This window comes from Ranitomeya imitator, chromosome 3 (genome assembly GCF_032444005.1).
Source record: "Ranitomeya imitator isolate aRanImi1 chromosome 3, aRanImi1.pri, whole genome shotgun sequence".
NCBI classification, from domain to species: Eukaryota; Metazoa; Chordata; class Amphibia; order Anura; family Dendrobatidae; genus Ranitomeya; species Ranitomeya imitator.
In genome coordinates, this window is record NC_091284.1 from 712,504,336 (window position 1) to 712,531,960 (window position 27,625).

General features: G+C 44.1%; 1 long non-coding RNA gene across 2 annotated transcripts in view; it reads left to right on the forward strand.

Moving 5' to 3' along the window:
• Positions 1-26,359, forward strand: part of LOC138672293 (uncharacterized) — a 280,766-nt gene extending 254,407 nt beyond the window's left edge. The window contains exons 3-5 of one of the 2 annotated variants that reach the window (XR_011319696.1): positions 21,904-21,966; positions 24,624-24,755; positions 25,057-26,359. This is a non-coding gene — a long non-coding RNA (uncharacterized lncRNA). The remainder of the gene's footprint in view (positions 1-21,903; positions 21,967-24,623; positions 24,756-25,056) is intronic. The other variant, XR_011319695.1, reaches the window with a different exon arrangement.
• The last annotated feature ends 1,266 nt before the right edge of the window (positions 26,360-27,625 follow it).

Genomic DNA, 27,625 nt, shown 5'->3' on the forward strand with positions numbered 1-27,625 from the left:
TTTTTATTTTCCCAAGGGTAAGAGAAGAAATTGGACCCCAAAAGTTGTTGTACAATTTGTCCTGAGTACGCTGATACCCCATATGTGGGGGTAAACCACTGTTAGGGCGCATGGAAGAGCTCGGAAGGGAAGTAGCGCCATTTGACTTTTCAATGCAAAATTGACAGGAATTGAGATGGGACCCCATGTTGCGTTTGGAGAGCCACTGATGTGCCTAAACATTGAAACCCCCCACAAGTGACACCATTTTGGAAAGTATACCCCCTAAGGAACTTATCTAGATATGTTTTGAGCGCTTTGACCCACCAAGGGCTTCACAGAAGTTTATAATGCAGAGCCGTAAAAATAAAACAAAACTTTTTTCCCACAAAAATTATTTTTTTAGCCCCCAGTTTTGTATTTTCCCGAGGGTAGCAGGAGAAATTGGACCCCAAAAGTTGTTGTCCAATTTGTCCTGAGTGCGCTGATACCCCATATGTGGGGGGGAACCACCGTTTGGACGCATGGAAGGGCTCGGAAGAGTAGGAGCGCCATTTGGAATGCAGATTTAGATGGAATGGTCTACAGGCGTCACATTGCGTTTGCAGAGCCCCTAATGTACCTAAACAGTAGAAACCCCCCACAAGTGACACCATGTTGGAAAGTAGACCCCCTAAGGAACTTATCTAGATGTGTGGTGAGCGCTTTGATCCACCAAGGGCTTCACAGAAGTTTATAATGCAGAGCCGTAAAAATAAAACAAAAATTTTTTCCCACAAAAATTATTTTTCAGCCCCCAGTTTTGTATTTTCCCAAGGGTAACAGGAGAAATTGGACCCGAAAAGTTGTTGTCCAATTTGTCCTGAGTACGCTGATACCCCATAAGTGGGGGGCAACCACCTTTTGGACGCATGGAAGGGCTCGGAAGGGAAGGAGCGCCATTTGGAATGCAGACTTAGATGGAATGGTCTGCAGGCGTCACATTGCGTTTGCAGAGCCCCTAATGTACCTAAACAGTAGAAACCCCCCACAAGTGACACCATGTTGGAAAGTAGACCCCCTAAGGAACTTATCTAGATGTGTGGTGAGCGCTTTGACCCACCAAGGGCTTCACAGAAGTTTATAATGCAGAGCCGTAAAAATAAAACAAAAATTTTTTTCCACAAAAATTATTTTTCAGCCCCCAGTTTTGTATTTTCCCGAGGGTAACAGGAGAAATTGGACCTCAAAAGTTGTTGTCCAATTTGTCCTGAGTGCGCTGATACCCCATATGTGGGGGGAACCATCGTTTGGATGCATGGGAGGGCTCGGAAGGGAAGGAGCGCCATTTGGAATGCAGACTTAGATGGAATGGTCTGCAGGCGTCACATTGCGTTTGCAGAGCGCCTAATGTGCCTAAACAGTAGAAGCCCCCCACAAGTGACCCCATTTTGGAAACTAGACCCCCCAAGGAACTTATCTAGATGTGTTGTAAGAACTTTGAACCCCCAAGTGTTTCACTACAGTTTATAACGCAGAGCCGTGAAAATAAAAATTCCTTTTTTTCCACAAAAATTATTTTTTAGCCCCCAGTTTTGTTTTTTCCCAAGGGTAACAGGAGAAATTGGACCCCAAAGGTTGTTGTCCTATTTGTCCTGAGTACGCTGATACCCCATATGTTGCGGTAAACCCCTGTTTGGGCACACGGGAGAGCTCGGAAGGGAAGGAGCACTGTTTTACTTTTTCAACGCAGAATTGGCTGGAATTGAGATCGGACACCATGTCGCGTTTGGAGAGCCCCTGATGTGCCTAAACAGTGGAAACCCCCCCAATTATAACTGAAACCCTAATCCAAACACACCCCTAACCCTAATCCCAGCAGTAACCCTAACCACACCTCTAACCCTGACACACCCCTAACCCCAATCCCAACCCTATTCCCAACCGTAAATGTAATCTAAACCCTAAACGTAACTTTAGCCCCAACCCTAACCCTAACTTTAGCCCCAACCCTAACTGTAGCCTTAACCCTAGCCCCAACCCTAACCCTAGCCCTAACCCTAGCCCTAACCCTAGCCCTAACCCTAGCCCCAACCCTAACCCTAGCCCTAACACTAGACCCAACCCTAACCCTAGCCCTAACCCTAGCCCCAACCCTAACCCTAGCCCTAATGGGAAAATGGAAATAAATACATTTTTTTTATTTTTCTCTAACTAAGGGGGTGATGAAGGGGGGTTTGATTTACTTTTATAGCGGGTTTTTTAGCGGATTTTTATGATTGGCAGCCGTCACACACTGAAATACGCTTTTTATTGCAAAAAATATTTTTTGCGTTACCACATTTTGAGAGCTATAAATTTTCCATATCTTGGTCTTGTTTTTTGCGGAACGAGTTGACGTTTTTATTGGTAACATTTTTGGGCATGTCACATTTTTTGATCGCTTTTTATTCCGATTTTTGTGAGGCAGAATGACCAAAAACCAGCTATTCATGAATTTCTTTTTGGGGAGGCATTTATACCGTTCCGCGTTTGGTAAAATTGATAAAGCAGTTTTATTCTTCGGGTCAGTACGATTACAGTGATACCTCATTTATATTATTTTTTTATGTTTTGGCGCTTTTATACGATAAAAACTATTTTATAGAAAAAATAATTATTTTTGCATCGCTTTATTCTGAGGACTATAACTTTTTTATTTTTTTGCTGATCATGCTGTATGGTGGCTCGTGTTTTGCGGGACAAGATGATGGTTTCAGCGGTACCATGGTTATTTATATCTGTCTTTTTGATCGCGTGTTATTCCACTTTTTGTTCGGCGGTATGATAATAAAGCGTTGTTTTTTGCCTCGTTTTTTTTTTTTTTTTTCTTACGGTGTTTACTGAAGGGGTTAACTAGTGGCCCAGTTTTATAGGTCGGGTCATTACGGACGCGGCGATACTAAATATGTGTACTTTTATTTATTTTATTTTATTTAGATAAAGAAATGTATTTATGGGAATAATATTTTTTTTTCAATATTTTGGAATATTTTTTTTTATTTTTTTTTACACATTTGGAAATTTTTTTTTTAACTTTTTTACTTTGCCCCAGGGGGGGACATCACAGATCAATGATCTGACAGTTTGCATAGCACTCTGTCAGATCACTGATCTGACTTACAGTGCTGCAGGCTTCACAGTGCCTGCTCTGAGCAGGCTTCTGTGAAGCCACCTCCCTCCCTGCAGGACCCGGATGCCGCGGCCATATTGGATCCGGGTCTGGAGCAGGCAGGGAGGGAGGTAAGACCCTCGCCTCAACGCGATCACATCGCGTTGCTGCGGGGGGCTCAGGGAAGCCCGCAGGGAGCCCCCTCCCTGCGGGAAGCTTCCCTATACCGCCGGCACATCGCGATCATGTTTGATCGCGGTGTGCCGGGGGTTAATGTGCCGGGAGCGGTCCGTGACGATAGGCAGCTGCGATAGGCAGCTGACACCCGGCCGCGATCGGCCGCGCTCCCCCCGTGAGCGCGGCCAATCGCATATGACGTACTATCCCGTCACTGGGAATTAAGTCCCAGGGCACCTCGATGGGATAGTACATCATATGGGATTAAGGGGTTAATTACAGTATTTGGGAAGCTAGAGAATGGAGATGACACATATGGAGTACTGCCACATTCAGCAGAAATTATGAGACAATCTTTTTTCAATGACTCAGACAAATGTTGTACATTTCTGTCAATCAACTGTTCACTACACCCCTGCATGAATTTCTCAAGAAGTGTAGTTTTTAAACTGAGGCTACTAGTGAGTATTTCTGCAGTTTGGCATGTCAGGGGCTCCTCAACTGTGACATGACATCGGCAATCTATTACAGCCAAAATTGCTCTTCAGAATTCCATTGGTGCTTTTTCCCTTCCGAGCGATATTAGTAGTTTTCCACTGCATATATGGCAACAGCATACTCAGGAGAAACCGCTCATCATATTTTGGGGTACATTTTCTCCTGTTACCCTTCTGTAAAGGAAAAATGTGAGGCTAAAGCAACATTTTGGTGGGAAAAATGTATAAAATTCTGTGAAGCACCTGTGGGTGTAAAGTGCCAACCAGACCTCTAGATAAGTTCCTTGAGAGGTGTAGTTTCCAAAAGGGAGTGACTTGCGGGAGGGTTCCACTGTTTAGACACAACAGGGGCTCTACAAGTGTGACATGGCTTCCGCTATTTATTTCAGCCAATTTAGTGCTACAAAAGTCAAATGGTGCTCCCTCCAATCCAATTCCTGCCGAACGCCTAAACAGTAGTTTTTCACCTCATGTGGGGTATCATCGTACTCAGGAAAAATTGCACAACACATTTTATGGTACATTTTTTCCATTTACCCATGTGAAAATGAAACATTTTTGCCAAAAAAAATATTTTTTTATTTTCACGGCTCAACGTTATAAAATTCTGTTAAGCCCCTGTGAGTTCAAGGTGCTCTAGATAAGTTCCTAGAGGAATATAGTTTCCAAAATGGGATAACTTCTGGGTAAATTTCCACTATTAAGGCACATCAGGGGCTTTACACATGGCATCCGCTACTTATTCCAGAAAATTTTGTGCTCCAAAAGTTGAATAGTGGTTTTACCATGTCGTGTAATAGAAAATGGGAAAAAAATTCCAAGTGCGGTGAAATTGCAAAAAAAGTGCAATCCTACACTTGTTTTTTGTTTGGCTTTCTTACTAGGTTCACTAAATGCTAAAACTGACCTGCCATTATGATTCTCCAGATCATTACGAGTTCATAGACACCAAACATGTCTAGGTTATTTTTTATCAAAGTAGTGAAACAAAATTCCAAACTTTGTTAAAAAAAAAAATTGCGCCATTTTCCAATACCCATAGAATCTCCATTTTTCGTGATCTGAGGTTAGGTGAGGGCTTATTTTTTGCACGCCAAGCTGACGTTTTTAATTATACCATTTTGGTGCAGATACGATCTTTTGAACGCCCGTTATTGCATTTTAATGCAATGTCGCGGCAACCAAAACACGTAATTTTGACAGTTTGACATTTTCTCACTACGCCGTTTAGCGATCAGATTAATCCTTTTTTTTACTGATAGATCGGGCGATTGTGAACACGGCAATAGCAAATATGTGTAGGTTTGTTTTTATTTTTATTGTTTTATTTTGAATGGGGCGAAAGGGGGGTGATTTGAACTTTTATATTTTTTATTTTTTTATATATTTTTAAAAACAATTCTTCTACACCTTTTGCTATGCTTCAATAGTCTCCATAGGAGACTAGAAGCTGGCATAACTCGGTCTGCTCTGCTACATAGAGGCGATGGTCAGATCGCCTCTATTTAGTAGAATTGCTGACTTGCTATGAGCTCCGACCACTGGGTGCCACTCACAGCAATCCGGCACTGACAACCATAGAGGTCTCCAGGAGACCTCGGGTACTCATGCTGACACACCGGTGACCCGAGATCACGTGACAGGGTCACCGGTGTTCTTATTTCCGGCGTGTTTGCTTATAGCGCCATTTAAATGCTGCTGCAGTCTGCAGTCACACAGAAGTTGCATGCAAACAGGAGACATCCTGGAGACTGCAGACAAGTAGCAGAGTAATGTCGGGATCACACAAGGCAAGATACGGCCAAGTCTCGCAGGTTAAAACCAAGCTCTGGCACCGGCACTCCGGAGCGGAGCGTGCAGCTCCATGTATTGCTAGCGCCGATCGTGGGCATTTAACCTCTCTGATGCCGCTGTCAGTAGTGACTGCGACATAGAGGGGCATCGCACAGGGACGGAGGCTCCCTGGGCTCTCCCATCGCGTTGTTCCGGTGTTCTGGAAGGAGTCACCGGATCCAAGATGGCCGCGGGGCTCCTTCCGGGTCCTGAAGTGAGGTAGCTAGCTGGCTAATAGAAAAAAAATAAATGAATGTATAAATAGAATGTATAAAAAAAAAATCCCCAAATAAAGAAAAAAAAATTCCCAATAAAAACATTTATTTGTGTAAATAAAAAAAACAATAAAAGTACACATAATTCGTATCGTCGTGTCCGTAATGACCTGCTCTATAAAACTATCCGACTAGTTAACCCCTTCAGTGAACACTGCAAAAAAATAAATAAAAAACGAGGCAAAAACAACGCTTTATTATCATACGCTTTATTATCATACCGGCGAACAAAAAGTGGAATAACACATGATCAAAAAGACGGATATAAATAAACATGGTACCAATGAAAACATCATTTTGTCCCACAAAAAAAAAGCCACCATACAGCATCATCAGCAGAAAAATAAAAAAGTTATAGCTCTCAGAATAATGCGCTGCAAAAACAAGTATTTTTTATATAAAATAGTTATTATTGTGTAAAAGTGCCAAAACATAAAAAATTATATAAATGAGGTATCGCTGTAACTGTACTGACCTGTAGAATAAAGCTGCTTTATTACTTTTACCAAACATGGAACGGTATAAATGCCCCCCCTAAAAGAAATTCAGGAATTGCTGGTTTTTGTTCATTCTGCCTCCCAAAAATCAGAATAAAAAGCGATCAAAAAGTGTCATGTGCCCGAAAATGGTACCAATAAAAATGTCAACTCGTCCCGCAAAAAACAAGACCAAAATATGGATAAATTATAGCTCTCAAAATGTGGTGATGCAAAAACAATTTTTTGCAATAAAAAGCGTCTTTTAGTGTGTGACGGCTGCCAATCATAAAAATCCGCCAAAAAAACGCTATAAAAGTAAATTAAATTTTAAAAAATGTATTTATTTCCATTTTCTTGTTAGGGTTAGGGTTAGAGTTAGAGTTGGGGTTAGGGTTAGGGTTGGGGTTAGGGTTGGGGTTATGGTTAGGGTTAGGGTTTTGGTTATGGTTAGGGTTGGGGCTAAAGTTAGGGTTGGGGTTAGGGTTGGGGCTAAAGTTAGGATTGAGGTTAGGGTTAGGGTTGGGGCTAAAGTTAGGGTTAGGATTGGGGCTAAAGTTAGGGTTTGGATTACATTTATGGTTGGGATTAGCGTTGAGATTAGGGTTAGGAGTGTGGTTAGGGTTATGGTTGGGATTAGGGTTAGGGGTGTGTTTGGGTTAGGGTTTCAGTTAGAATTGGGGCGTTTCCACTGTTTAGGCACATCAGGGGCTCTCCAAAAGCGACATGGCATCCGATCTCAATTCCAGCCAATTCTGTGTTGAAAAACTAAAACAGTGCTCCTTCCCTTCCGAGCTCTCCCGTGTGCCCAAAGAGGGGCTTACCCCACATATGGAGTATCAGCGTACTCAGGACAAATTAGACAACAAATTTTGGGGTCCAATTTCTCCTGTTACCCTTGGGAAAATACAAAACCAGGGGCAAAAAAATAATTTTTGTGGAAAAAAAAAAGATGTTTTATTTTCATGGCTCTGCGTTATAAACTGTAGTGAAACACTTGGGGGTTCAAAGTTCTCACAACACATCTAGATAAGTTCCTTGGGGGGTCTAGTTTCCTATATGGGGTCACTTGTGGGGGGTATCTACTGTTTAGGCACATCAGGGGCTCTGCAAATGCAACGTGACGCCTGCAGACCAATCCATCTAAGTCTGCATTCTGTTGTGAATTCTGTGGCCAAGCTCCCTCCTGTGGTCGTGAGTGGTACTGTGCCTGGTTCTGTCTATAAGCTTCCTTTGGTGGATGAGAGTGGTACTGCGGCTTCTGAGTTTCCTTCCTCAGGTGATGAGGTTAAGTCGTTAGGTGCTGCTCTATTTAACTCCACCTGGTGCTTTGATCCTGGCCTCCAGTCAATGTTCTAGTATTGGTCTTGCTTCCTCCTGGATCGTTCCTGTGGCCTCTCTATCCTGCATAAGCTAAGTTCTGCTTGTGTTATTTTTGTTTGCTATATTTTCTGTCCAGCTTGCTATATTGGTTTTTTCTTGCTTGCGGGAAGCTCTGAGACGCAGAGGGAGCACCTCCGTACCATTAGTCGGTGTGGAGGGTCTTTTTGCCCCTCTGCGTGGTTGTTTGTAGGTTTTTGTGTTGACCGCAAAGCTATCTTTCCTATCCTCGGTCTATTCAGTAAGTCGGGCCTCACTTTGCTAAATCTATTTAATTTCTGTGTTTGTATTTCATCTTTACTCACAGTCATTATATGTGGGGGGCTGCCTTTTCCTTTGGGGAATTTCTCTGAGGCAAGGTAGGCTAATTTTTCTATCTTCAGGGCTAGTTAGTTTCTCAGGCTGTGCCGAGTTGCATAGGGAGCATTAGGCGCAATCCACGGCTACCTCTAGTGTGGTGTGTTAGGATTAGGGATTGCGGTCAGCAGAGTTTCTACGTCTCAGAGCTTGTCCTATGTTTTTGGTAAATGTCAGGTCACCTTGTGTGCTCTGAACTTCAAGGTCCACTGTGGTTCTGAATTACCTGTTCATAACAGTACTGGAGGCCCAAAGTACTAATGCTTCTCAATAGAGGGAAAAGAGAAGTTCTGAGACCATTTTTTTTTCTTTGCACTGTGTTCTGTCTTTCTTTTCCCCTTTACATCAGTGTGGTTCAGAACACAGGTGTGGACATGGATATTCAGGGTCTGTCCTCTTTGATGGATAATCTCACTATAAGAGTACAGAACATTCAAGATTTAGTGGTTCAGAATCCTATGTTAGAACCTAAAATTCCTATTCCTGCGTTATTTTCTGGAGAGAGAGCTAAGTTTTTGAATTTTAAAAATAATTGTAAACTGTTTTTGGATTTGAAACCCCACTCCTCTGGTGACCCAGTTCAACAAGTTAAAATCATTATTTCTTTATTACGTGGCGACCCTCAAGACTGGGCATTTTCCCTTGCGCCAGGAGATCCTGCATTATGTAATATTGATGCGTTTTTTCTGGCGCTCGGATTGCTGTACGACGAACCTAATTCAGTGGATCAGGCAGAGAAAAATTTGCTGGCTCTGTGTCAGGGTCAGGATGAGATAGAGATTTATTGTCAGAAGTTTAGAAAGTGGTCCGTGCTCACTCAATGGAATGAATCTGCGCTGGCAGCTATTTTCAGAAAGGGTCTCTCTGAAGCCCTTAAGGATGTCATGGTGGGATTTCCTATGCCTGCTGGTCTGAATGAGTCTATGTCTTTGGCCATTCAAATCGGTCGACGCTTGCGCAAGCGTAAATCTGTGCACCATTTGGCGGTATTATCTGAGCATAAACCTGAGCCTATGCAGTGCGATAGGACTTTGACCAGAGCTGAAAGGCAAGAACACAGACGTCAGAATGGGCTGTGTTTCTACTGTGGTGATTCCACTCATGCTATCTCCGATTGTCCTAAGCGCACTAAGCGGTTCGCTAGGTCTGCCACCATTGGTACGGTACAGTCGAAATTTCTTTTGTCCGTTACTTTGATCTGTTCTTTGTCTTCCTATTCTGTCATGGCATTTGTGGATTCAGGCGCTGCCCTGAATTTGATGGACTTGGAGTATGCTCGGCGCTGTGGGTTTGTCTTGGAGCCCTTGCAGTGTCCTATTCCATTGAGAGGAATTGATGCTACGCCTTTGGCCAAGAATAAGCCTCGGTATTGGACCCAGCTGACCATGTGCATGGCTCCTGCGCACCATGAGGATATTCGCTTTCTGGTGTTGCATAATCTGCATGATGTGGTCGTGTTGGGGTTGCCATGGCTACAAGTCCATAACCCAGTATTAGATTGGAAATCAATGTCTGTGTCCAGCTGGGGTTGTCAGGGGGTACATGGTGATGTTCCATTTCTGTCTATCTCATCATCCACCCCTTCTGAGGTCCCAGAGTTCTTGTCTGATTACCGGGATGTATTCGATGAGCCCAAGTCCAATGCCCTACCTCCGCATAGGGATTGTGATTGTGCTATCGATTTGATTCCTGGTAGTAAGTTTCCTAAGGGTAGACTGTTTAATTTATCTGTACCTGAGCACGCCGCTATGCGGAGTTACGTGAAGGAGTCTTTGGAGAAGGGTCATATTCGCCCGTCATCATCGCCATTGGGAGCGGGTTTCTTTTTTGTGGCCAAGAAGGATGGTTCGCTGAGACCTTGTATTGATTACCGCCTTCTAAATAAAATTACTTTTAAATTTCAGTACCCCTTGCCGTTGCTGTCTGATTTGTTTGCTCGGATTAAGGGGGCTAGTTGGTTCACCAAGATAGATCTTCGTGGTGCGTATAATCTTGTGCGTATCAAACGGGGCGATGAATGGAAAACAGCATTTAATACGCCCGAAGGCCATTTTGAGTACCTGGTTATGCCATTCGGACTTTCTAATGCACCATCCGTGTTTCAGTCCTTTATGCATGACATCTTCCGAGAGTACCTGGATAAATTCCTGATTGTATACTTGGATGATATTTTGGTCTTCTCGGATGATTGGGAGTCTCACGTGAAGCAGGTCAGAATGGTGTTCCAGGTCCTGCGTGCTAATTCTTTGTTTGTGAAGGGGTCAAAGTGTCTCTTTGGTGTTCAGAAGATTTCATTTTTGGGGTTCATTTTTTCTCCTTCTACTATCGAGATGGAAACTGTTAAAGTTCAGGCCATTTATGATTGGACTCAGCCAACATCTCTGAAGAGTCTGCAGAAGTTCCTGGGCTTTGCTAATTTTTATCGTCGCTTCATCGCTAATTTTTCTAGCATTGCTAAACCGTTGACTGATTTGACCAAGAAGGGTGCTGATGTGGTCAATTGGTCTTCTGCTGCTGTGGAAGCTTTTCAGGAGTTGAAGCGTCGTTTTTCTTCTGCCCCTGTGTTGTGCCAACCAGATGTTTCGCTTCCGTTCCAGGTTGAGGTTGATGCTTCCGAGATTGGAGCAGGGGCTGTTTTGTCGCAGAGAAGTTCTGATTGCTCGGTGATGAAACCATGCGCCTTCTTTTCCAGGAAATTTTCGCCTGCTGAGCGAAATTATGATGTTGGCAATCGAGAGTTGCTAGCCATGAAGTGGGCATTCGAGGAGTGGCGTCATTGGCTTGAAGGAGCTAAGCATCGCGTGGTGGTCTTGACTGATCACAAAAACTTGACTTATCTCGAGTCTGCCAAACGGTTGAATCCTAGACAGGCTCGTTGGTCGCTGTTTTTCTCCCGTTTTGACTTTGTGGTTTCGTACCTTCCGGGCTCTAAAAGTGTGAAGGCGGATGCCCTGTCTAGGAGTTTTGTGCCCGATTCTCCGGGTTTGTCTGAGCCGGCGGGTATTCTCAAAGAGGGGGTAATTTTGTCTGCCATCTCCCCTGATTTGCGGCGGGTGCTGCAAAAATTTCAGGCTAATAGACCTGACCGTTGCCCAGCGGAGAAACTGTTTGTCCCTGATAGGTGGACGAATAAAGTTATCTCTGAGGTTCATTGTTCGGTGTTGGCTGGTCATCCTGGAATCTTTGGTACCAGAGATTTGGTGGCTAGATCCTTTTGGTGGCCGTCTCTGTCGCGGGATGTGCGTTCTTTTGTGCAGTCCTGTGGGATTTATGCTCGGGCTAAGCCCTGCTGTTCTCGTGCCAGTGGGTTGCTTTTGCCCTTGCCGGTCCCGAAGAGGCCTTGGACACATATCTCTATGGATTTTATTTCGGATCTCCCCGTCTCTCAAAGAATGTCGGTCATTTGGGTGGTTTGTGATCGCTTCTCTAAGATGGTCCATTTGGTGCCCTTGTCTAAATTGCCTTCCTCCTCTGATTTGGTGCCATTGTTTTTTCAGCATGTGGTTCGTTTGCATGGCATTCCAGAGAACATCGTTTCTGACAGAGGTTCTCAGTTTGTTTCGAGGTTTTGGCGAGCCTTTTGTGCTAGGATGGGCATTGATTTGTCTTTTTCCTCGGCTTTCCATCCTCAGACAAATGGCCAGACTGAACGAACCAATCAGACCTTGGAGACATATCTGAGATGTTTTGTTTCTGCTGATCAGGATGATTGGGTGTCCTTTTTGCCTTTGGCTGAGTTCGCCCTTAATAATCGGGCCAGCTCGGCTACTTTGGTTTCGCCGCTTTTCTGCAATTCCGGGTTCCACCCTCGTTTCTCTTCAGGGCAGGTTGAGTCTTCGGACTGTCCTGGTGTGGATACTGTGGTGGATAGGTTGCAGCAGATTTGGACTCATGTAGTGGACAATTTGACCTTGTCCCAGGAGAAGGCTCAACTTTTCGCTAACCGCAGGCGCTGTGTGGGTCCCCGACTTCGTGTTGGGGATTTGGTTTGGTTGTCATCTCGTTATATTCCTATGAAGGTTTCCTCTCCTAAATTTAAGCCTCGTTTCATTGGTCCATATAGGATTTCTGAGGTTCTTAATCCTGTGTCTTTTCGTTTGAGTCTTCCGGCTTCTTTTTCCATCCATAACGTGTTTCATAGGTCATTGTTGCGGAGATACGTGGCACCTGTGGTTCCATCTATTGATCCTCCTGCTCCGGTTTTGGTTGAAGGGGAATTGGAGTATATTGTGGAGAAGATTTTGGATTCTCGTGTTTCGAGACGGAAACTCCAGTATCTGGTTAAGTGGAAAGGTTATGGTCAGGAGGATAATTCCTGGGTCTTTGCCTCTGATGTCCATGCTGCCGATCTGGTTCGTGCCTTTCATGTGGCTCATCCTGGTCGGCCTGGGGGCTCTGGTGAGGGTTCGGTGACCCCTCCTCAAGGGGGGGGTACTGTTGTGAATTCTGTGGCCAAGCTCCCTCCTGTGGTCGTGAGTGGTACTGCGCCTGGTTCTGTCTATAAGCTTCCTTTCGTGGATGAGAATGGTACTGCGGCTTCTGAGTTTCCTTCCTCAGGTGATGAGGTTAAGCTGTTAGGTGCTGCTCTATTTAACTCCACCTGGTGCTTTGATCCTGGCCTCCAGTCAATGTTCTAGTATTGGTCTTGCTTCCTCCTGGATCGTTCCTGTGGCCTCTCTATCCTGCATAAGCTAAGTTCTGCTTGTGTTATTTTTGTTTGCTATATTTTCTGTCCAGCTTGCTATATTGGTTTTTTCTTGCTTGCTGAAAGCTCTGAGACGCAGAGGGAGCACCTCCGTACCGTTAGTCGGTGCGGAGGGTCTTTTTGCCCCTCTGCGTGGTTGTTTGTAGGTTTTTGTGTTGACCGCAAAGCTATCTTTCCTATCCTCGGTCTATTCAGTAAGTCGGGCCTCACTTTGCTAAATCTATTTCATCTCTGTGTTTGTATTTCATCTTTACTCACAGTCATTATATGTGGGGGGCTGCCTTTTCCTTTGGGGAATTTCTCTGAGGCAAGGTAGGCTTATTTTTCTATCTTCAGGGCTAGTTAGTTTCTCAGGCTGTGCCGAGTTGCATAGGGAGCATTAGGCGCAATCCACGGCTACCTCTAGTGTGGTGTGTTAGGATTAGGGATTGCGGTCAGCAGAGTTTCTACGTCTCAGAGCTTGTCCTATGTTTTTGGTAAATGTCAGGTCACCTTGTGTGCTCTGAACTTCAAGGTCCACTGTGGTTCTGAATTACCTGTTCATAACAGCATTCCAAATGGCGCTCCTTCCCTTCCGAGCTCTGCTGTGCGCCCAAACAGTGGTTCCCTCCACATATGGGGTATCAGCGTACTCAGGACAAATTGTACAACAATTTTTGAGGTCCAATTTGTCCTGTTACCCTTGGAAAAATAAAGATTTGGGGGCTAAAATATCATTTTTGTGTAAAAAAATATATTTTTAATTTTTACGGCTCTGCGTTATAAACTGTAGTGAAACACTTGGTGGTTCAAAGTTCTCAAAACACATCTAGATAAGTTCCTTTGGGGGTCTACTTTCCAATATGGGGTAAATTTTGGGGGGTTTCTACTGTTTAGGTACATCAGGGGCTTTGCAAATGCAACGTGATGCCTGCAGACCAATCCATCTAAGTCTGAATTCCAAACGGCACTCCTTCCCTTCCGAGCTCTGCCGTGCGCCCAAACAGTGGTTCCCCCCACATATGGGGTATCAGCGTACTCAGGACAAATTGTACAACAACTTTTGCGGTCCAATTTCACCTGTTACCCTTGGGGAAAAAAATTGTGGGCTAAAAGATCATTTTGTGGAAAGAAAAAAATATTTTTTAATTTTCATGGCTCTACATTCTAGACTTTAGTGAAACAATTGGGGGTTAAAAGTGCTCAACACACATCTAGATAAGTTCCTTAGGAGGGTTTCTTTCCAAAATGGGGTCACTTGTGGGGGATTTCCACTGTTTAGGCATAACAGGGGCTCTCCAAACGCGACATGGGTTCAGATCTCAATTCCAGACAATTTTGCATTGAAAAGTCAAACGGCGCTCCTTCCCTTCCGAGCTCTGCCATGTGACCAAACAGTGGTTTACCCCCACACACGAGGTATCAGCGTACTCAGGATAAATTGCACAACTTTTGGGGTCCAATTTGTCCTGTTACCCTTGGGAAAATAAAAAATGTGGGGCGAAAAAATCATTTTTTGTGAAAAAAATATGATTTTTTTTACGGCTCTACATTATAAATTTCTGTGAAGCACTTGAAGGTTCAAAGTGCTCACCTTACATCTAGATTAATTCCTTAGGGGGTCTATTTTCCAAAATGGTGTCACTTGTTGGGGGTTTCCACTGTTTAGGCACATCAGGGGCTCTCCAAACGCGACATGGTGTCCGATCTCAATTCCAGCAAATTTTGCATTGAAAAGTCAAATGGCGCTCCTTCCCTTCCGAGCTCTGCCATGTGCCCAAACAATGGTTTACCCCAATATATGGTGTATCGGCGTACAACTTTTGTGGTCCAAATTCTCCTGTTACCCTTGGTAAAATAAAACAAATTGGATCTGAACTAAAAATTTTGTGAAAAAAAATTAAATGTTCAATTTTTTTAAAACATTCCAAAAATTCCTGTGAAGCACCTGAAGGGTTAATAAACTTTTTGAATGTGGTTTTGAGTACCTTGAGGGGTGCAGTTTTTAGAATGGTGTCACTTTTGGGCATTTTCTGTCATATAGACCCCTCAAAGTCACTTCAAGTGTGAGGTGGTCCCTAAAAAAAATGGTTTTGCTAATTTTGTTGTAAAAATGAGAAATTGCTGGTCAATTTTTAACCCTTATAACTTCCTAACAAAAAAATTATGTTAACAAAATTGTGGTAAAATAAAAAAGACATGTGGGTAATGTTATTTATTTACTATTTTGTATGATATGACTCTTTAATTTAAGGGCATAAAAACTAAAAGTTTAAAAATTGCAAAATTTTCAAAATTTTCACCAAATTTCCATTTCTTTCACAAATAAACACAAATCAAATCGAAGAAATGTTACAACTATCATAAAGTACAATATGTCATGAGAAAACATTCTCAGAATCACCAGGATCCGTTGAAGCGTTTCAGAGTTATTACCTCATAAAGTGACAGTGGTCAAAATTGAAAAAAATGGCCTGGTCAGGAAGTTGAAAACAGGTTTCGGGGTGAAGGGGTTAATACTAAAACACAGATGTGTGCCTTGTGAGTCCTTACATAGGCCTAAGAAGTTCAACACATGAGAGCACCCTGGCAAAACCCGACATGGATCACAAGAAAGCGGACTGGGGTGTGGTGAGCAGATTGCAGACCCAAGACAGGTGCAGTACCCCCCTCAAAGGGCCCCTCTAAAAAAAGCCAGTAAGTCATGGCAATAGTGTTGTTGTTGCTGCGCCTTTGGAATCCACTAGGTGAGGTGGATCCTCTAAGCCCAAGGTCTAGGTGGACACACGGGCCATAAGCGTTGATGCAGCAGAGGTGAGGCACGGAGAACACAGACAGTTAACTGGGGACTGGAAGCTTTGGCCAGCCAGGAGATGTCTTGGAGATTGCAGACAGTTTGCAGAGTTACTGAAGTCACAGGCAGACAGGAAAGATCCTGGAGAACACAAACATCAGGGTTAAAGGAAGCCATAAGCAGACAGGAGGTGTCCTGAAAACCAAACACAGGAAGCAGAGATACTGTAAGTCGCAAGCAGACAGGAGACATCCCGGAGACCACAGACAGAAGCTGGGATACTGGAAACTGCAGGCAGGCGGGAGATGTCCTGGGGACAGCAGACAGCTGGTATAGCAGGTTGAGATACACAGAGAAACTCATATTCTTAGGGAAACTGAAGTCTTACTAGAAAATTTTAATACCAAGACATAGGTGTGTGTATTGGGTGTTCTTATATAGGCCTAGGAAGTTCAACACATTGGAGCACACTGGGCTACTTGCAAAGCCCAAGATGGAGCACAAGAAAATTCAGCAGATTGGGTGAAGGGAACAGACCTGAGACCCGAGCCAGGTGTGTAGCACATATGCTTACAATTTTAGATCAAGACATTTACTGTATGAATCCATTAGAAACTCTAGGGTGGAAGGGGTTACTGGTTGTCTTTACAAAGTATGTAAACTTCCTTACAAGTATGGAAACTTCCTTACAGGCCATGCTCAGTAATGTTATTTGTAGGGATACATAGGGTCTGCCATGCCGCCAGAAGGCGGACCACCCTTACCAACCGAATCTCGCCAGCCGTTGCCGACACTACCAACCCCCAAGTTATACCTTCATTCTGAAGAACTCCTGACACGATAAGTGCACAACAGAACTACTGTCCCTTTGTTTATTAACCCTGCATATCCTTCACAATTGGACTGCTATTCCCCCCATATAACCCTTCAACTCCCTGCGAGGAGTTAACCCCCTGTTAAATTAAAACTGCAAACTGTAAAACCCTTGCTCTGCCTTCTGTCTGTCACTGCATCCCGCAACCTGCTTTCACAGTCACCCAATATGTCATAGGCTAATTTCATATATAATGCTGTATCCAATATGGTAATACTAATCCTCCTTGTCACATTGTCTTATGGTCAGACCAGAATTAGTCTGCATATCATCAACAGCCTGTAACTCAGTGGTACTGGTGTTGCTGAAATGATGGCCAATTCTGGTCTGGCCATGAAGCAAATTTAGATCGGGGAGGGGCAATATCTATGGCCCCTTACCAGCCTGAGAATACCAGCCCCTAGCAGTCTGATTTAGCAAGGCAGGTTGCCAAAAATGGGAGGGACCCCATACTATTTTTGTATTATTTATTTAAATAATTTAAAAAACCAGTGTAGGGACCTCTCAATTCTTGATAATCAGCCTTGTTGAAGCTGACAGCTGAGGGTCGCAGCCCCCAGCTGTGAATTTTGCCTGGCTGGTTATCAAAAATACAGGGGGACCCACGCCAGTTGTTTTATTTAATCATTTATTTACAGGAGCCGGCTAATGAATACACCAGGTATCGGATGATGGGAGCTGTAGTCCCATCGGCTGACACCAGTGACCAGAGGTGAACATTATACCTCCGATTACAGCTGAGAGCTCACGCTGTTTTTTGACAGCTTGGGAACCACGGCTCTCTGACCGGCGGGGATGATTTCACCGACAATCAGAAGCAGTGTTTGCCGTGCTGTTATGCACATGAGAGCGCAACAAACACTCGGTGTTTGGGTAGCCGAACCTGAACAGTAACACAGACTTCCTGGTGAAGTTTGTGTTCAGTGTCTGTGCCCGATCAGTAGGTGTTCGGTACGGACGCCAAACTTTACTTTTCGGGTTCACCCATCTCTAGTTATGAGTTCTTTCAAATGTACATGCGGTGCCCCAGGGTCCTGGTCTTTGCAGTGGTATTGCTTTCCTCTAGGGGAGAGTGATGCTATGTTTGGAGGCAAAAAAAGGATAACTGCATCCAGGTATCACAAACATGCAACACATTCACACTCCAGGCCACCAGGGGGAGCTTCTGCTCCTATTTATTAGGACACTCCCTATATATATAGAGAGAGAGTCTGTAGGGAAAGTTAGGCAGTTCCAGACAGGAATTAGTTCCTGACAGAGCTCCAGTCAGGAGTTCTGTTAGAAAGTTTCAGACCAGAGTCTGAGGAGGACAGAAGGTAAACGGAGCTGTGCATGCCCTCAGAGCTGCAACTCCCAGAAAGAGACATTGAAAGGCAGAATTGTATTGCAGCGAGCGTGAAGGAAGTCGAAGCAAAGGAGAGGATACCAGAAGGGGACCAGCCCCGCTCAAGCTGTCTCCTTCTGAGGTGCAAAATCCCGGTTACCAGAACACCGAGGGAGTAAGGACCTCTACACCTTATTTCAGAGACCAGCAGGACAGTTAATTGCAGGTTACCTGTCCGCACCTACATCCAGGAGGCACGGTGACACCTACAGAGCTGGGTTATCTACGAGACCCTATAAACAGGCTCAAGTCACCAGTCATACGAGTTTTGTCCAATCCTATACTGGGGACAGAGAGAGCAAAACATCTGTGAGACCCTTATGTGAAGCTATAGGCAGTAAGGGACTGCACCACCGCAGCACAAGGGAAGGCTACTGATTTCCACCTGGACAAGGGAACTCTGGACTTGCCTCCAAACCAGCCGGACTCTGCCTGCCCTGTGATCTGGTTCCCTGGACTGTGGATGCTGAAGTCTTCAGTAAAGGTAAAGAGACTGCAACCTTGTTTCCTCGTTCTTCACTGCGCCATTCACCATACCACCATCTACACACTAGGAAGCCCTGAGGACATACTTCACCTGTGGAAAGGTATACAATCTAGCTGCCATAACACCACCCCAGCGGACCCCATAAAGCAGCGTTGATCACCCTGACCGAATACCACAGGTGGCGTCACGAACATAAACTTTATCCCTTTAAAGACCTTTCCCTTTTATATGGACGTCCCAGGGCCACGGACTGGGTCAGCCACCGTGACATCCCCCTGTGAACTGCAGGACCCGGTACCGAGTACCCCACGGCCCTTGGGGGCGATCCATATATGTCTTCAATGCAAACCAGTACCCCTCCACAATTGTGTCAAAGGCATCTCATCCCGCCAACAGTTGACCAACTTAACTCTGCGTGCTAATAAAAGAACAAGAATAACTAATGAATGTTATTTTTGGCCACAAGACAGTTTTCCTCCTTCTGGAGGTGAGCTAATTCACATTCAAATAGAAAAACACACCCTTTGTCTTTTATTATGGAACATAACCTCTAGAGACTGAGACTGAGACTGTGCTTCCTTGCACAGATCACCATAGGACATCACATGAAGTGCCAACGTGTCCATGGTGTAGACCTGTAGTCTTTTTATGAGTCCTAAAACACAGTTTTTCCTTTATATAAAAGAAGATGGAAAACTTCTCCAGAACAAAAGACTGTTCCTTTACTTCCATGTAAAGCTCAAGGCAAAATCAATTTGCAAATAAAAGGACAAACAAGCTCATGTGGAAGAGGGTAGGGGTGCGATTTCATAAAAGAGAAGGAATCTTTCATGGAACAATTACAAATCTTTGATGGAGTAATTAAAATTTCATGGTACACAGTTAAAAAGTATATTTTTTCTCAAGATGTAAAAATTGCTATTTTTGTTATTTATATGCTCTGTTAGGAAAATTAGACATTTTATAGTTATTCTTAGTTGTGTTCAGACACATTTTCAGACAGTTCTCTGTTTCAGAGTGAAGAGCTGACTCAGTCTGACAAAAAAAGGAAAACACTGCAAAATCTATTGTATTAAAGTGATACAGCACAGTACATGTGTACAATATATTTAATTTATTATGACTTACCAGGCAAAAATCGGTGCTAGATAATCAAAAATTCTGTAGATGATCAGGAGAATGTTAAAAACATATAAAAGTGTATAAAACGTAATTTCAACTTAAAAAATTGTTGGCCAATTTGAAATAACTCACTACCATTGAAAACAAGTGTATTATTCGGCGGCACCTACAGTGGGGAAAATTAGTATTTGATGCACTGCCGATTTTGCAAGTTTTCCCACCTACAAAGAATGGAGAGGTCTCTAATTTTTATCGTAGGTACACTTCAACTGTCAGAGACAAAATGTAAAAAAAAAAATCCACAAAATCACATTGTATGATTTTAACATAATTAATTTGCATTTTATTGCTTGAAATAAGTATTTGATACAATAGAAAAACAGAACTCAATATTTGGTACAGAAACCTATGTTTGCAATTACAGAGGTCAGATGTTTCCTGTAGTTCCTGACCAAGTTTGCACACACTGCAGCAGGGATTTTGGCCCACTGCTCCATACAGCTCTTCTCCAGATCTTTTAGGTTTTGGAGCTGTTGATGGGCAACATTGAGTTTTAGCACTCTGCAAAAATTTTCTATTGGTTTCAGGTCTGGAGACTAGCTAGGCTACTCCAGGACTTTAAATTGCTTCTTACGGAAAACTCCTTAGTTGGCCTGGGTGTACGTTTCGGGTCATTATCATGCTGGAAAACCCAGCCACAACTCATCTTCAGTGCTCTTACTGAGAGAAGAATGTTTTTGACCAAAATCTTAAGATACATGACCCCATCCACCCTCCCTTCAATATAGTGCAGTCGTGTTGTCCGCTTTGCAGAAAAGAACCCCTAAAGTATAATGTTTCCCGCATCATGCTTCACGGTTGGGACGGTGCTCTTGGGGTTGTATTCATCCTTATTCTTCCTCCAAATACAGCAATTGGAGTTGATATCCAAGTTCTATTTTGGTCTATTTTGACCACATGATCTTCTCCCATGCCTCCTCTGGATCATCCAGATGGTCTTTGGTGAACTTTAGACAGGTTTTTACATGTGCTGGCATGAGCAGTGGGTCCTTGCATGCCCTGCAAGATTTTAATCCATGACGGCATAGTTTGTAATTAACGGTAATGTTTGAGACTGTGGTCTCAGCTCTCTTCAGGTCATTGATCAAGTTCTCCCATGTAGTTATGGGCTGATTCCTGACCTTTCTCAGAATCATCTTTACCCCATGAGGCAAGATCTTGCATGGAGCCCCAGACCAAGGAACATTGAGAGTCATCTTGTGTTTCTTCCATTTTCTAATAATTGTGCCAACATTTGTTGTCTTCTCTCCAAGCTGTGTGTCTATTGTCCTCAGGTTGGAGTGTGACTGATTAAGTGTGTGGACAGGCAACTTTTATGCAGGTGTAAAGAGGAAGTCCGGGCTGCGGGTACCTGCATCATGCCGGGTCCGGAACTGTCAAGGCTGCATCCAGCATTACCGTGGGGAAAGAATGGGGGACAGGATAGGTCCCATGACCCAGGTAGAGGGGGCTTGGCTAAGTCGGGCAGTGTACAAGAAGTGGGGGAAAGAGGAGTGAGCTTCCCGCCGGCAGTGAGAGCGGAGGAAGGTGCGTGGCGTGTTCTGCAGGGAGAGAGGCAGCGCGTAGTCGTGCCCGGCAGAACTTGCACAGATGCTCGAGTAAGCCAGGGTGTAGTGCTCTGTGTGCCCGGCTAGACAGAGTCCAGTGTTCGCACAGAGGAGCGGGTGCCAGGTGCGTTCTCCATTACCAACAGATGCGCAGCAGCACACGTGGTGGACAGAGACTCCTGCAGTGCTCCCCACCTCTTTTGCACAGATTTATGGACAATGGGCTCAGCGGAAAAAAACGGTGACCACCTGTTGCCACCAGAAGCTGGACCGTAATTTGCCAGGCTTCATTTGAGGACATCACGCCAGCCATTGCCGGTAGCGCAACTCCCATTGGATTGTATGTGCATGAGGACCAGAGAAGACTATGATATGTGCCGTTTAAATATCAAACTGTCACGGTAACCCTTTATTTCTCTTGTTGATTGTTTACTGTTCACTGACTCCAGAAATGCAAACCTGAAAAACATTAAAAAGAGAGAAATAAATGCAATACACAAATATACCTATTAATTGGAAAAAATGTTGCTACAGAGCTTCGATGTAGTCCAGCACTCCCCGAATCCGGCCCCGGCAACTGGGAATAGCAGTAAACTTACTGCTATACACAGTTGCATGGTACTTACAATAGTGCTTATCAGCGTTTCTGGCTCACCGAGACCCGGCGACGCTGATGAGTGTTGATATCAGTACCCGGTGACTGTAAATAGCGGTAACTTTATTGATATTCACTCTCACCGGGGCCGTATTCGGTTAACGCTGCACTGCATCGGGGCTGTGTGGGAACATTTTTTCAAATATATTGGGCAGTGTTTTGTTTATAGTTCTCTTTTTTTATGCTTTTCAGGTATCCATTGTGGACAACATCGGATTTGGTGGATTACTACTGGGATATGAATGGTGACGCCAGGTATGATTTTTGACATCACAGCTGACATCAACCCCAATTACCATTACCTTGATTGCCACCACACAATCGGGAAGAGTGAGGCACAGCATCAGAATTGGTGCATCTAATGTGATGCGCCACTTCTGGGGTGAGTGAGAGCTGGTATTTTTAGGCTACTTATTTTTCTTTAGGCATTTTTATTTATTGGCTTAATGCATGTACCCTAAACTACATATGCAAAGCACTAATAATATATTTCATGGATCTCTATCTAGCTATCTATCTGCCCATATCTATTTTTATTTTTTCTTATTTTGGAGTGCTGCCTCTTTTTAATTTTTTATCTCTTTTGTCTGAATATTCACTTGAGGGGCCTATTTTTTCTACAAGGTATTGGTGCTGTTCCAGTTTTTCTGTCACGGATAACATCAGAACTGGTTTTTACAGAGCTGGCAATATCAGGACGTGTGAAGGAGGCATTAACCTGACAAAATGTAGCATGCAGTTGATTGGTGGTTATTTAAAGGGAACCTGTCACCAGGTTTTTCCCATGCAAAATAGGGCCGACAGCTGTTAGCCCTCTTTTACAGCATTCTATGCTGTCTGTATGTCCCCAATACTCTCTCCATATAACAAAAAATAGCTTTTATTATACTCACCTACAGGGCGGTCAGGTCCCATGGGCGCTGGTAATCTTGATCTGATGGTTCCTCCTAGGCATTGCGCTGCTGTGCAGGCGCACATCTCTGCCCTGCCGATGGCATAACAAAGTACTGTAATGCGCGTGTGTGGGGAAAGGCTTATGAGCTTATATAGAAGCAAAAAATAAGATGTGATTGTGGTCTAATCTGTGAGAATTATTAGGCCACTCACTCATTCAGTATTTGGTGAGTATTGTACATCAGTATTTGTAAGACAAAACCAGGAGTGAAACAATCAGAGGAAAAGTACTGTATAATAGAAACACGTCACCACTTCTGTATTTAACACCCACTCCTGGTTTTGGCTTACATATACTGATTGTCACGGTTCCACCCCTCAGGGTGTCTGGGATGCAGTTACTGACAGCTCCGCCGTCCAATCTGGTACAGGGGTGTGCTGAAGCTGTCAGTACTTTGACAGCATGACAATCCAGTCTAGTATAGAGGCGTGCTGAGCTGTCGGTGTGTTTATTGACAGCTCGTCTAGCCAATCTGTGACTGGGAGGCATCGGCTGTCACAGGTGTTCACTATCCCGGGTAATGGCCATGCCTACTAAACTGAGCAGCTTCTCCCAGACCACTGCCAGAAGAATATTCATCTTGTGAGGTTTGTGTTTTTTGCTCCCTGTGCCTTGAGTTCTATATGGTTGATCTATTGCCTGACTTTGGACTGCGTTCTGACCATCCGCCTGTTTAACCCCTTCAGTTCTGATCTGGAAACCTGGATTCAGGATTCTGACACTGCCTCCCCTGCTGCTATTTCCCATGGTGGCTTACAATTCTCCCATTCCCCGAGACCTACAAACAAACATGGTGAAAATTAACACAAGAAAACAGAGTGGAAACGTCCACAACAACATAATTGAATAAAAATATGTAGAATTTATTGATTATATCTATATAACAAATATCATTACAAAAATATCACAAATCTGCATACAAGTGCTGTATGCACTATGCACTTATCAGAGAATAATAAGGAGGAGACTTGACGGAAACCAGATCGAGGTGGGGAACATAACAATACATCCTTATGGCATAAGCATAAACCAATATCACATCAGTAGGAATGTGGTGGGCTGGTTTCGCTACATTGATGATGTTCTTATATCAAACTGTTATGATTTGGAACAGTGGTGAGACCAGCCTATCCAAATTCATGCAGGAGCTTAATAATAATGATTTCAATTTAAAATTCACGTATACTTGGCATGTTAACAAAATTGATTTTCTGGATATTACTTTTTGTGTTGCCAAGGATGGTTCTATTGAGACCGATTTATATTGGAAAGAGTCATCTGTGAATTCGTTATTACATGCCTCCTTGGCACACGACTATTCAACTATCAAAGCCATCCCGGTTGGTCAGTTCTTAAGGAACAGGCGGGTATGCTCCACAGAGACCCGCTTTGAGAGGCAGTCCGCCATCCTCACTGAACGTTTTAAGGCACGGGGATACAGTCGCCGGTGTATCAGGGCAGGATATGGTTGGGCTAAGTCGACACAGAGGGAGGATCTATTACTACAACCTAAAAAGTCCAGATCGGACAATGAAATTGAGGTTAGATTTGTCTCTACCTTTAATTGCCAGTGGAGTCGCATCCGAGAAATATTTAGCAGGCATTGGCCTGTGTTGCAAACTGATAGTGTTTTGGCTTCACACTTGACAGAGTTCCCCTTAATGACGCAAAGAAGGGGAAAAAATCTGAAAGATAATTTAGTGAGGAGTCACTACGTGGCGAAAAATAAAAGCTTCTTTGATTTGAATAGTCCAAGACAGGGTTGTTATTCCCATGGTTCATGTGTCGTGTGTCCGAACATCCTTAGGTGTGGGACCTTTAAGACCTCAGACGGGAGCAGGGAATTTAAGATACGAGAATATATCTCATGTAATACAACATTCGTGGACAAATGTCTTTTTTCGGCCTTACTAACTATGTGTCCCTGCTCCCTTATTTATATTGGTCTCACTACTAGGGAATTGAAAGTTCGGACAAGTGAACATGTACGGGATATTCTGGCTGAAAAAGAAGTGGTGGACCTGTCGAGTCTGAAGACTATACCAAGACACTTCCGGATGCGTCACGGATCTGATCCCCGTGGCTTAAGGTAAGGGGCATAGACAGGATACACGGAGGGATCAGGGGTGGCAATCTGGCCAAAATATTGGCACAATGTGAGTGCAAATGGATTGTCACCCTTGATACCCTTGCCCCCAAGGGATTAAATGAAAAGCTAAGCTTTGCTCCCTTTCTGTGACGATTCCCGCCCTATAATACATATACACTGCCTTTTCGTTGAGTCTGTGCAGTGTTTTGACTAAATATAGACGTATGATAATTTTGTCTTTCCACCATTCTTTTTAAATTGTTCTTGTACTAATTGTCTTGTGTGTTTCTTTTGATTTTAGTATATTTTCTGCTAATATCATGGCTCTGGATATTACATAGGCCGAGTTGGATCCCCTCTTCCCCACATGTGGAAGCTATAAAGAAATAAGAAGTTTTTTTTCCTCTTTGTTGCTGTCCGTTTATTTTTTTATTTTTTATTATTTTTTTATTTTTCATATTTATGTATTACATAATATGTGCACAATTCTCTATTTGTTTACTGTTTTTTATTTGTTCATTGTCACTAATGCGCTGTCACTTTAATATTGCTGTTGATATATATAACATTTGCTCTAAATTGCATTGTCATCTGTACATAATTGTACTATTAATGGACGCATTTGTAATGTCCTTTTACTCACATATTATTGATTGCACTAAACACTGTATGCTTCTTATGTGTGGGGGGACGGTGTTTGTGAATCCACGGCGATTTGTTAAATCTTGTCCCTGCAAATATGGCTGCTGCCGTGGTCTTTTAAAAAATGGCCGCTGGTGGTGCGCATGCTAGGTGCTGTCCATTGTGCCCATCCCTCCCTGGGGCTATCAATATCAGTGGAGCGCACGTGTCACTGGACGTCCTACGGTGGAGTTCCGCCCCCAAGTGCGCTCTACTGTGACGGCCTAAGTGATGGCGTGCACTGGACACCGGCGTGCATGCGCCGCTTTTCCAGCGCCACTTCTGGTTTTAAAGGGAACCTGTCACCTGAATTTGGCGGGACCGGTTTTCGGGCATATGGGCGGAGTTTTCGGATGTTTGCCTTGCACAGGCATCTACTACGGAGGATAGAGAATGAACTTCAATCCAATATTGCGGCCAGCATGCGGCAATTCAATCCAATATTGCGGCCAGCGGGTAAGGAAAGGGTGAATCAAACACCTGAAAACTCTGCCCATATGACCGAAAACCGGTCCCGCCAAATTCAGGTGACAGGTTCCCTTTAATGATATTTAAACACAATGAGACTGGCCACAGATCAGACCCTGTTGAAAAAGCTAGAACGCGAAACACACTTCCGGGGGTGCCATGAGAGGTGGGGGCGATCTCTTGATGATCTCAAATGGGTAAGCATGTGCCTGTGGAACTGTGAAATTCTCTATATATGGCTAATGCCATTGAGAATCTATGGGATTTCCTACTGATGTGATATTGGTTTATGCTTATGCCATAAGGATGTATTGTTATGTTCCCCCCCTCGATCTGGTTTCCGTCATGTCTCCTCCTTATTATTCTCTGATAAGTGCATAGTGCATACAGCACTTATATGCAGATTTGTGATATTTTGCACTGATATTTGTTATATAGATTTAATCAATAAAATTCTACATATTTTTATTCAATTATGTTGTTGTGGACGTTTCCACTCCGTTTTCTTGTGCTAATCTTTACTTGGAGTTGTCCTGGTGACTCGGTACCCGAGAGGGGTTTTGGGAGAGTTGGTGCTATCTGCTCTTGGTCACAATGTATATTAGTGGTGGTAGAGTCGGCATACTCATGTCCCCACAATGCACCTGTGGCACCACAGGAGTTCGGGTACCACAGTGGTATTGCCTTCCCCTCAGGGAGGATAATGCCATGCCTGGAGATACTTTGGCAGGTAATCTCACATACAACACTTTCTGACTCCAGGCCAGAACGGGGAGCTCAAAACCTGGTTTTCAGGGGAACTTCCCTATTTTCTTCCTGGTTTGGAGAAGTTAGTTCAGTCTGGAACAGACAGGGAAAGAGCAGAGGAGTGATTAGGAGCTTGAGGAGGGCTGTGATTGAGCCCATCAAAGCTGAGCGCAGAGGCTGGGAGCCCGAGGTTGTGGGTAACTGCAAGTCCCAAAGCAAAACCGGAGCGCAGAGTGCTGAAAGTAACCTGCCCCATTAAACCTGAGGTACAGCAGCATTCCAGAGCCCGGAGTCACCGTATACAGAAACCCCAGAGGAATGGCTCAGGTTGCCTACCATACAGGTTTTGTCCCAGGACAGTAGGAAACAAGGACCTTGTTAGGACACTTCAGGCAGCAAGGGACTAATAGTCAGCGCAAAGTGGAAGGCTCCCAACCTGGGCTGCCAAGGGGGTTTTTCACCTGTCTTCAGTCTGCCTGGACTCCATCTACACCTATTGCCGGTATCCTGGACTGTGGCCTGCTACCATCAGTAAACCAGGTAAAGACTGCAACCCTGTGTCCTCCATTTATTTACTGGCAACCCACCATCCTTGCCCATAGCACTGGGAGCCCTGGGGACCCCGCTTCACCTGTGGGAAGCGTCACCATCTATGCTGCAGTAACATCACCCCAGAGGACCCATTTAAGCAGCGTCAGTCCCCTCTGACCGAGAACCGCAGGTGACGTCACGAATACAAACGTTATTACAAAGCCCCTTAAAAGACTTTTCCCCTTTAATTGATTGCCCAGGGCCACGGACCGGGTCATAGCCACCGTGACATCCCCTTTAAGTGTGACCGGACCCAGTACCGAGTATCCCCATTGCCCTGGTGGGCGATTCACACCTTCCAGGTCATTTCCCCAGTTCCATCACTCTCATTCCATTCTTTTGAGGTCCACACCATCAGGCTCTTCCGTCCCCTCTCCCTCAAA